The following is an 11231-nucleotide window of genomic DNA, read 5'->3' on the forward strand; positions in this document are numbered from 1 at the left end:
CAAACCTAGCCCAGTTCACATTCATCTGGCTCTCCTGAACACCCATGGATGCTGCTACTTAGCCCAACCTGCTACCAGACCTGGCCCTCACATATAACAACAGGTGCTGCCGCCCTGTGCATACTGGACCTTCCTGGTTGTCATGCTAACCAACTAGAAGTACATCCTAGCAGTGGAATGTTCAAGGTTCCCCTCAAGGCATGCTCCCAGCCCTGGATCTGCCGTTCCAATAAAAATAAATCTTTAAAAATTAAAAAAAAAAAAAAACAGGGCCTGGTAATGATGGCTTAGCAGCTAAAGTTCTCACCTTGTATGTGCCGGGATCCCACATGGGCGCAGGTTCTAATCCCGGCAGCTGCGCTTCCAATCCAGCTCCCTGCTTGGGCCTGGGGAAGCAGTCCAGGACGGCCCAGAGCCTTGGGACCCTGCACCTGTGTGGGAGACCTGGAAGAAGCTCCTGACTCCTGACTTTGGATCAGTTCATCTCTGGCCCTTGTGGCCACTTGGGGAGTGAATCAATGGGCTGAAGATCTTCTCTATCTCTCCTCCTCTCTGTATATGTGACTTTGCAATAAAAATAAAATAAATCTTTTTAAAAATTGAAAAAATAAACAACTATGCTGGCATACTGGTATACTTAACACAAATTTGGCATTAGCCTGGCCCAGAATGCCTACCAGCTACTGGCTGCTTTTCTCCCAGCAGTGTAGCACTTGCCTAGGTACAAGGTAACATACACAGTTGCCTACAGCTGGGATCTTTAGTTTTTAAGTGAAATTTATTTGGAAAGCAGAGCAACAAAGAGAAATTTCTGTCCATTGTTGTTTACACAAATGCCAGCAACAGCCAAAAGCCTGGAACTCCAAGCCTGGGCTCTCACATAAGTGGCCAGAGCCCAAACACTTAGGCCATCTTCTGCTGTTTCCTCAGGTGGATCAGCATAAAGCTGGATTGGAAGCAGTGCAGTCAAGTCTCAGGTGGCATTCCAGTATGGCATGCAGGTATCATAAGCAGCAGTTTAACCAGGCTGTCCACGTGTCTGCCCCCAAAAATGTCTTTATATATCCTTATATTCCCTTTCTCCTTTCACAAAAGGTAGTATGCTGCATATATACTCTTTTCACTTAGTAATATAGACAGGGAATTGCACCACAATATTTCCTAGCACTCGTCCTCATTTGGAAAAGGTGTTTTTGGGCCCGGCGTGATAGTGTAGTGGTTAAAGTCCTCACCTTGCACGTGCCGGGATGCCATATGGGCACCGGTTCTAATCCCGGCGGCCCCGCTTCCCATCCTGCTCCCTGCTTGTGGCCTGGGAAAGCAGTCAAGGACAACCCAAAGCTTTGGGACCCTGCACCCGCGTGGGAGACCCGGAAGAGCTCCTGGGCTCCTGGCTTCGGACTGGCACAGCACCGGCCGCTGCAGCCACTTGGGGAGTGAACCATCGGACAGAAGATCTTTCTTTTTGTCTCTCCTCCTCTCTGTATATCTGACTTTCCAATAAAAATAAATAAATCTTTTTTTAAAAAGGAAGAAAGAAAGAAAGAAAGAAAGAAAGAAAGAAAGAAAGAAAGAAAGAAAAAGAGGTGGAAATAGGTGTTTTTATTTTTATTTGAAAGGCAGATCTATAGAGAGGGATAGATGAAGAGGAAGATCTTCCATTCACTGGTTCACTCCTCAAGTGGCCACAAAGACCAGAGCTGAGCTGATCTGAAGCCAGAAACTAGGAGTTTCGTCCATGTCTCCCAAGCTGATGCAGGTCTCAAAGCTTAAGTCATCCTCCACTGCTTTCCCAGGCCATAAACGGAGCTGGATGGACAGTGGAGCAGCCAGGACAGGAATTGCCGTTCATATGGAGATACCAGAGCTTGAAGGCAGAGGATTAGCTAATTTAGCCATCGTGCCAGCCTCCTTCTACATTTTTTAAAATGGGACATTGCACAGATATCTCACGCAGTATTTTAATAGTAGTTACATTTCCAGACCAGACAACAAAAGTGTGCCAAACATGCTGAATTGCTGCAGTTTGGTAATAACGTCAGTAGAGGGAGGTGTTGTCACAGCGTCATCTGTGACACCAGCATCCAGAATTGGCACTGGTCTCCCTGCCAACAGTCCTAGTATTTGGGCTCCTGTCACTCATTAAAAAATAGAGCTCCTGGCTCTAGGATTTGGTCTGGCCCAGTGCTGGCCATTGTGGCCATCTGGGGAGTAAATTAGCAGATTTACTCTTTCAAAATAACTCAATCTTTTCATTTTTTTCAATTTTTCTAAAAACAAGAATATTGTTGCTATACTAATATTTAAACAAAAAATGAAATCTTTTCTAACGTATAGTATACTGCCTCTTAGATACTCGTGTTTGAGAAAAAGCAGATTCAGTGAGACATAGATAAAGCCATGTAGCATATGGCAGGAAAGTTAAGATACTATCAGTAGCTCTCTTGACTCAAAGTATGATTTTAAAGCCTGACACAGTAGCCTAGCAGCTAAAGTCCTCCCCTTGCGGGATCCGGTTCTAATCTTGGCATCCCCACTTTCCATCCAGCTCCCTGCTTGTGACCTAGGAAAGCAGTAGAGGATGGCCCCAAGCCTTAAGACCCTGTACCCGCGTGGGAGACCCAGAAGAGGCTCCTGGCTCCTGGCTTCGGATCAGTTCAGCTTCAGTCATTGCAGCCACTTTGGGATTGAATCAATGTATGGAAGATCTTCCTCTCTGTCTCTCCTCCTCTCTGTATATCTTACTTTCCAATAAAAATAAATATTTTTTAAATTGCATGATTTTAGATAAATTTCCCACTTGACCTACAAGCTCCACTCCTAGCTTCATTTTTTTAAAAAAGATTTATTTTTATTACAAAGTCAGATATACAGAGAGGAGGAGAGACAGAGAGGAAGATCTTCCATCCGATGATTCATTCCCCAAGTGAGCCGCAACGGGCCGGTGTGCGCCGATCCAATGCTGGGAACCTGGAACCTCTTCCAGGTCTCCCACGCGGGTGCAGGGTCCCAATGCTTTGGGCCGTCCTCCACTGCTTTCCCAGGCCACAAGCAGGGAGCTGGATGGGAAGTGGAGCCGCCGGGATTAGAACTAGCGCCCATATGGGATCCCGGGGTGTTCAAGGGGAGGACTTTAGCCGCTAGGCCACGCCGCCGGGCCCACCTAGCTTCATTTTTTAAAAGATTTCTTATTTATTTTTATTGGAAAATCAGATACACAGAGAAGAGGAGAGACAGAGAGGAAGATCTTCTGTCTGATGATTCACTCCCCAAGTGGCCACCAGGGCCAGAGCTGAGCCAATCCGAAGCCAGGAGCTTCTTCTGGGTCTCTCCCACGTGGGTGCAGGGTCCCAAGACTTTGGACCATCCTCGACTGCTTTCCCAGGCCACAAGGGAGCTAGATGGAAAATGGAGCCACCGGGATTAGAACCAGTGCCCATATGGGATCCCGGCACATACGAGGCCAGGACTTTAGCTGCTAGGATACTGCGCTGGGCTCCCACTCCTAGCTTTCTATCCAAGATACTTAATGTGCTCATACAAAACCTTATACGTAATGCTCATAGAAATACTAGTCATGGCTCAGTGGACTAATCTTCCAACTTCAAGCACCAGAATCTCATGTGGGCACTGGTTTCTGTCCCAGATGCTCTACTTCCCATTCCAGATCCCCTGCTTATGACTCCTCTCTATCTCTCCCTTTCTCTTACTCTGCCTTCCAAATAAATAAACTTGTTTTACAAAAAACAAACAAACAAACAAGCGAAAAATCTATACTAGTGGTGATCTAGGACTGGAGATAGGATAACATTGATTAACCACTTGAAGCGCCTTTGTGGTGACAGAAATATTGTAGAACCGGATTTTGGTGATGGTTACAGAACTCAGGAACTATACCAAAAAATAACTTATAAACTTTAATAGGTGAATTTTATATCATATGTTATATCTCTGGGCCATCATGGTGGCACAGCACGCTGATCCTCCAGCCTGTGGTGCCGGCATCCCATATGGGCATCAGCTTATGTCCTGTATCCTCTATTTCTGATCTAGTTCCCTGCTTATGGCCTGAGAAGGTAGTGGGGGATGTCTCCTGTCACCTGGCTTTGGATCAGCTCAGTTCTGACTGTTGTAGCCATTTGGCAAGTGAACCAGCAAATGGAAGAGCTTCTCTCCCTCTCTCTCTAAAATCTGGGTTTCAAATATATATATATTTTAAAATCATACCTCAATAAATCTATTTCTATTTTTTATTTTTTTAAAGATTTATTCATTTTTATTGGAAAGCCGGATATACAGAGAGGAGGAGAGACAGAGAGGAAGATCTTCTGTCCAATGATTCACTCCCCAAGAGAGCCGCAATGGGCCGGTGCTGCGCCGATCCGATGCCAGGAACCAGGAACCTCTTCCAGGTCTCCCATGCGGGTGCAGAGTCCCAATGCATTGGGCCGTCCTCCACTGCTTTCCCAGGCCACAAACAGGGAGCTGGATGGGAAGTGGAGCCACCGAGATTAGAACCGGCGCCCACATGGGATCCTGGGGCGTTCATGGCAAGGACTTTAGCCGCTAGGCCACGCCGTTGGACCCAATGAATCTATTTCTAAAAGTCTCTTCCTTACTAGTATATTTAATAGCGCACCAACAGTACAAAGATATTAACGAGCTAGTCTCCTGGGCAAGTTTTGCAGCATATTCCTGGATCTGTAGATGCACTAAGGTGGACTTTGTCAACAAGTAGACTTGAGAAACTTTTCTCAACCCTGGAACAATGAAACCGACAACATCTCAGGACTTTTTTCTTAAATATTTATTTATTTTTAATTCAAAATCAGATATACACAGAGGAAGAGAGATAGAGAAGATTTTCCAACAGCTGGAGCTGCGCCAATCTGAAGCCAGGAATCCAGAGCCTCTTCCAGGTCTCCCACACAGGTGCAGGGTCGCAAGGTTTGACCCATCCTCAACTACTTTCCCAGGCCACAAGCAGGGAGCTTGATTGGAAGTGGAGCAGCTGGGATTAAATCCAGTACCAATATGGGATCCCAGTGCACGTAAGGCAAGGACTTAAACCACTAGGCTATTGCACTGGTCAGGGTCTTTTTTAAATTTATTTAAAGATTCATTGATTTTATTACAAAGTCAGATACACAGAGAGGAGGAGAGACAGAGAGGAAGATCCTCCACCTGATGATTCACTCCCCAAGTGAGCACAACGGCTGGTGCTGTGCCGGGAACCAGGAACCTCCTCCAGGTCTCCCACGTGGGCGCAGAGTCCCAAAGCTTTGGGGCGTCCTCGACTGCTTTCCCAAGGCACAAGCAGGGAGCTGGATGGGAAGTGGAGCTGCCGGGATTAGAACCAGTGTCCATATGGGATCCCGGGGCATTCAAGGTGAGGACTTTAGCCGCTAGGCCACGCCCCCGGGCCCTGGTCAGGGCTTTTAAAACCACTCAAGTAACACCCTCAGAACACTCTTCCCCACAGTGATTTCTAAGGTGTCATCAAATGATTGTCCCCCATCCCTGGGTGCTGATGTACTTTGACCTCCTCCCTCTTCTCTGTGGACACAGGAGAAAACAACCTGAAATACATGTCCCACCTACATTTTTCCTTACCTGACCCCTCACCCTAATCAGAGGCCCGTATGAGGGTGCACCCCTCTAAACTATGTAATCCAGATTAACAAGAGCAAAAAATACTGTGGGGCCCGGTGTGATGGCTCAATATCTAAATCCTAGCTTTGCAAGTGCAGGGTCCCATATGCACCAGATCTTTCTCTCTGTTTCTCCTTCTCTCTGTAAATTTGCCTTTCCATTAAAATAAATAAATGCTTTTTTAAAAGTTAATAGCCTCAGCCCCTAGTGCAGTAGTGTGTCTAACATAGTAGGGAGCTTAACAATTATATTTATTGAATGAAGCTTAAGTGAGAAAAGTTGCCTGTGAGGAACTAACATATCATTTGTGACAATCCAGAAATGAAACTACATAGTAAGAATGAATAGGTGGAGGGCAGGAATGAGGGGACCAGTGTTGGCAGGGTGGACAGTTCCCTACCATGGTTATCTGATGCAGAAAAACAAATACCAGTTACACCAGGCTACAATAATGATGATTACACTTCTATGATCCTTTGTGAATTGAAGAGCATATTTAGAAACCATGAGAAACAAAGGTAGAGGGAATTACTTTGAATGTTTAAAAAGATTTATTTTCATTTTTATTGGGAAGTCAGATGTACAGAGAGGAGGAGAGACAGAGAGAAGATCTTCCATCTGTTGATACACTCCCCAAGTGGCCGCAATGGCTGGAGCTGAGCCGATCCAAAACCAGGAGCCCCGAGGCTCTTCCGGGTCTCCCATGTGGGTGCAGGGTCCCAAGGCTTTGGGCCGTCCTCTACTGCCTTCCCAGGCCACAAGCAGGGAGCTGGATGGGAAGTGGGGCAGTCAGGATGTGAACTGGCACCCATATGGGATCCCGGAGTGTGCAAGGCGAGGACTTTAGCTGCGAAGCTACCATGCTGGGCCCTACTTAGATTTTCAGAAAGTGACAGATTCAGTTAAAAAATCAGTAAAGTTTATTAGCATTCATTAAAAATTTATTTATTTTAGATCTTCCATCTTCTGATCTACTCCCCAAATGCTCACAACTGCAAGAGCTGAGTATATCTCAAATATTGCATAGTACATATGCCAAATTATTTGTTGTTTGAGGTTCAAATTTAACAGGGTATTGTGTGTTTGGTCTGTCAATCCTGTTCAGTTAGTTCCTTTAGCTGGAGGCAACTGATTAAAATAGCTTGTAACAGCAACAGGGAGCAAAGCACAAATGTTGTACCCAGTGCATAGAGCCATGTGATCCTTTTAGCTGTGTTTCCCCAGCTTTGAAAACCCAATGCTACTTGGCAGGATGGGAAGGTGGGTACATGGTGAAGCCAGTTGCAGTAAGTTTTCCTTCATTAGCAAAAGTAGAAAGCAAAAAAAAACAACTTGGAGAAGCAGGCCCACTGGGAGATGGGGTATAACTTCCTGTCTCGTGACAAACTGGATCACACCAGCGATGCCTGAACGTTCTGTAATTAACCACTGAGCAGCAGCCTCAAGGTCTGCAGATTTGAATCCCACGTATTCCAACTCTCTCAGAATGACCAGAAGACTGCAAAAGGCAAACAATGCTGAGTAAATAGGGAGGTGTACTGAGAAGGGAAGGCCAGGGAGCAAACAAGGCAGCCTTCATAGACCCAGAGCAGCCAAGAACAGAAGGAAGTCTCAGAAGGAAGTCCAGAACTCTGATAAGGACTGGCAGGATAGTGTGTTTCTTGTTTTATTCAGGGGATTGGAATGGTGTTTGTATCCCCAAAGCAGAAAGTAATAGGTTAAAAGCTTCAGAGAGGCACCCGGCACAGTAACCTAGCAATTAAAGTACTCGCCTTACATGTACCAGGATCCCATATGGGCACCGGTTCTAATCCAGGCAGCCCCACTTCCCATCCAGCTCCCTGCTTGTGGCCTGGGAAAGCAGTCGAGGACGGCCTAAAGCCTTGGGACCCTGCACCTGCGTGGAAGACCCAGAAGAGGCTCCTGGCTCCTGGCTTTGATAAATGCAGCTCCAGCCACTTGGGGAGTGATTCATCTGACGGAAGATCTTCCTCTCTGTCTCTCCTCCTCTTTGTAAAAAGCTTCAGAGAAGACATGCAGCGTTTTGGGAGAGTGGTAATTCCCAGTCACCCGGCCCTTAGTGTAGTTCTCATCATGAGTTGCTGAATGCATCTCTTGAAGAACCAGCAAGTCATGCCTGATAAACATCTGTCTAAAGAGTGAGAGGAGGAAAACATTAAAAATAGCACATTATGTTTCTTTGCTTTCTTTGCAGCCTTCTTTTTGGGAATTCCTAGTTCCCATTAACTCAGCTCGCCTGAAGCTGTGTTATAAGATTATTAATAAAAAGTTCAGTAGTGAGATGAGTGTGTGTTCATATGAAGTTCTAAAGTCCTGCTATAAAGGAACCTGTTCAATTTTATCTAAATTGCTAGTTCCTGAACTTAATTAGACCACAGAACCCTTTTTGGGAAACATTTGTTAACGTCTCATAGAGGTTTAGAAAATTGTGCTCATTTGTGAAAATATCTCAAGAACAGGAGGCACAAGTCAACACAGAACTCAAAAAGTACAAAGCAGTGATTTGAAAACTGGATAAACTTGTCCTTCTGTGAGGTTTCTTTCTTTCTTTTTTTTTTTTTTCTGTGAGGTTTCTGTCCCATGGTAAATACAGCAAGGAAAGCTGACATTACCTTTCAAAGCAGACAAGTCAAGGCTGTAAAGGTCGCAGCAGGCTGTTGGGCTTAGGCATGAATGTGGTGTATCCTGTTACCACTCTGACACTGGAGACAGATACACACACATACGCACACACACACTTCCTCTAAAAGGTTCAGGCCAAACTCCAAAGCAGCCATGTACAAACCAGCCTGTCTCGTATTCTGAAAGCTGAATAATTTAGGGCTTGGCAGCGTGGCCTAGTGGCTAAAAGTCCTTGCCTTGCACGTGCCGGGATCCCATATGAGCGCCAGTTCTAATCCCGGCAGCCCCACTTCCCATCCAGCTTCCTGCTTGTGGCCTGGGAAAGCAGTCAAGGATGGCCCAAAGTCTTGGAACCCTGCACCCACGTGGGAGACCCAGATGAAGCTCCTGGCTCCTGGCTTCGGATTGGCTCAGCTCTGGCCGTTGCGGCCACTTGGGGAGTGAATCAACAGACGGAAGATCTTCCTCTCTGTCTCTCCTCCTCTCTGTCCATCTGACTTTGCAATAAAAATAAATTAATATTTTTTAAAAAAGAAGCTGAATTCTAGAGATTTCTAGGATTTCTAGAGAAAAACAAATGGCTCATGCTGTCAGAGGAATCCTCCTTTCTGTTCCTTAGGTACAATTCCTAGTAGCACCCAAAAAGTATAAAAGAACACACTTATTGGTATTCTTCTTTGTGGCAAGGTAAAGCACTGTATGGACAGCTTCCAAAAAATAATTGATGTACCCCAACCTACATCAAGGCAGAACATTCTAGAAGCTTCGCAGCCCCCACCTGCTTAGTCAGAGAAGTGCCTTGTTGTGGGGTCGTAGGCAATAGGCTTTGTGCCTTCAATTTTGTCAGTGTCTCCAGGTCACTCCACAGAACAGGTAAATTAGGGCAATGATGGGAGATATCTAGGTACCCCTTATGCCTCACATTGGCATAAAAGGATGGATTGCCAATGGAAAAACAAATCACAGATATTAGTCTCGGGCCCGGCACGATAGCATAATGGTTAAAGTCCTTGCCTTGAACGCACCGGGATCCCATTTGGGCGCCAGTTCTAATCCTGGCAGCCCCACTTCCCATCCAGCTCTCTGCTTGTGGCCTGGGAAAGCAGTCGAGGACGGCGCAAAGCCTTGGGACCCTGCACCCGCGTGGGAGACCCGGAATTAGCTCCTGGCGCCTGGCTCCTGATCAGTTCAGGTCCAGCTGATATAGCCACCTAGGGAGTGAACCAGCAAATGGAAAATCTTTTTTTGTTTGTTTGTTTAGAGCTTTGTGTGTGTGTGTGTGTGTGTGTGTGTGTGTATTTGAGCTTTGTATTTCTTTATATATATATACTTTTATGACAGTTTCGTAGGCTCTGGGATTCCCCCAGCCATTCCCCAAGCCCTCCCCCCATACTGAATTCCTGCAAATGGAAAATCTTTTTCTCTGTTTCCTTCTCTGTAAATCTGCCTCTCCAATAAATACATATTAAAAAGAAGAAATGAACTGCACAGTTCTTAAAAAAAGCATTCATACACACATGGGCACATATGTTACATTTCATGGAGCAATGGCAAGAGTCTTAGATGCATTTTTGTCTCTTGCCTGTGTGACTGAGCCAACAGCAGTCCCAACTCCCTAGGTTCCTTCTCAAAGGATGCTTGTCTGATACTTCCTCTTCCCTGCATTTCTTCTTTACAAGTAATACAGCCCTACCCACAGCTTCTGAACCTACGAGACCACTACCTACAGTCCACCTACTCCCATAGATAAATACCCCCGCCTGGGAGGGAAGAGGTGCCCGCCATCTTCACCAGTATCCTCTGATTTTGAATAAACTTGCACTGACTTTGTGATCTGCCTCTTTTTTTATCTTGCTTTGTATCCTCTTTGTTTTTGATCTTAAGACTTTATCAAATGGGGGCATGTGCAGTGGCTCGACATACTAATCCGGTGCCTGTAGCATCCCTTATAGGCACTGGTTCTAGTCCTGGCTGCTCCACTTCTGATCCAGCTCTCTGTTTGTGGCCTGGGAAGCAGTGGAGGATGGCCCCAGACCTTGGGACCCTGCACCCACATGGGAGACCCAGAAGAAGCTCCTAGCTCCTGGCTTCAGATTGGCACAGCTTTGGTTGTTGCGCCCATTTGGGGGGGTTATTAGTGGATGGAAGATCACTCTTTCTGTCTGTACTTCTTTCTGTAAATCTGCTTTTCAAATAAGATACATCTTTTTAAATAAAATATTTAATTTATTTTTTTCCTGGGAAATCCATTACATGACCACTATAGTACAACTGAGCCATTAATCTTGTGGCTTCATCAACATTCACAGGTTCATTTTCATAACTCTGCTGAGAAATCAGCTCTTTCTGTAGAAGTTCCAGAGAAAGGCCCTTTCAGAAGTGTGCAAGTTCCTTTGAATATTTATAAAAGCTTAATTCATTCTGTTAACGTTGTCTTCATTCACAACGTTTATCTTCTTCAGATTAATAATAACTGGTCTTGCTTTGTTTTTAGCCTTAAACTGTTTGGCTGGCTATGTGAAATACATTCCTGGACTTCTGTCCTCTTCATTTGTTCTTGGCCATTGTCTTCGGTATCCGCACATCACAGCTCAAGTTCCAGGAGACACCATCTGCACGTACGTGGTCCAAGAAGTTCTGGGGAGAAGGAATAAATACATCTTTTTTTTTTTTTAAGACCTGGGCCTGGTGCAATGATTCAGATAGCCAATCCTTCACTTCCAGATGGCAGGGACCCCCATATGGGCGCCGGTTCATATTCCAGCTGCTCCACTTCGCATCCAGCTCCCTGCTTGTGGCCTGGGAAAGCAGCAGAGGATGGCCCAAAGCCTTGGCTTCCTGCACTCGCGAGGGAGATTCAGAAGAGGCTCCTGGCTTCAGATTGGCTCTGCTCTGGCTGTTGTGGCCGCTTGGGGAGTGAATCAGCAGATGGAAGA

At 45.7% G+C, this 11231-nt stretch overlaps 1 pseudogene; it reads right to left on the reverse strand.

The window, feature by feature from the left end:
- Nucleotides 1-10521: 10521 nt before the first annotated feature.
- On the reverse strand, nucleotides 10522-11007 carry LOC131478559 (ribosomal biogenesis factor-like; annotated as a pseudogene).
- Between the last annotated feature and the right edge of the window lie 224 nt (nucleotides 11008-11231).

This window comes from Ochotona princeps, chromosome X, assembly GCF_030435755.1.
Source record: "Ochotona princeps isolate mOchPri1 chromosome X, mOchPri1.hap1, whole genome shotgun sequence".
Taxonomy (NCBI): Eukaryota; Metazoa; Chordata; class Mammalia; order Lagomorpha; family Ochotonidae; genus Ochotona; species Ochotona princeps.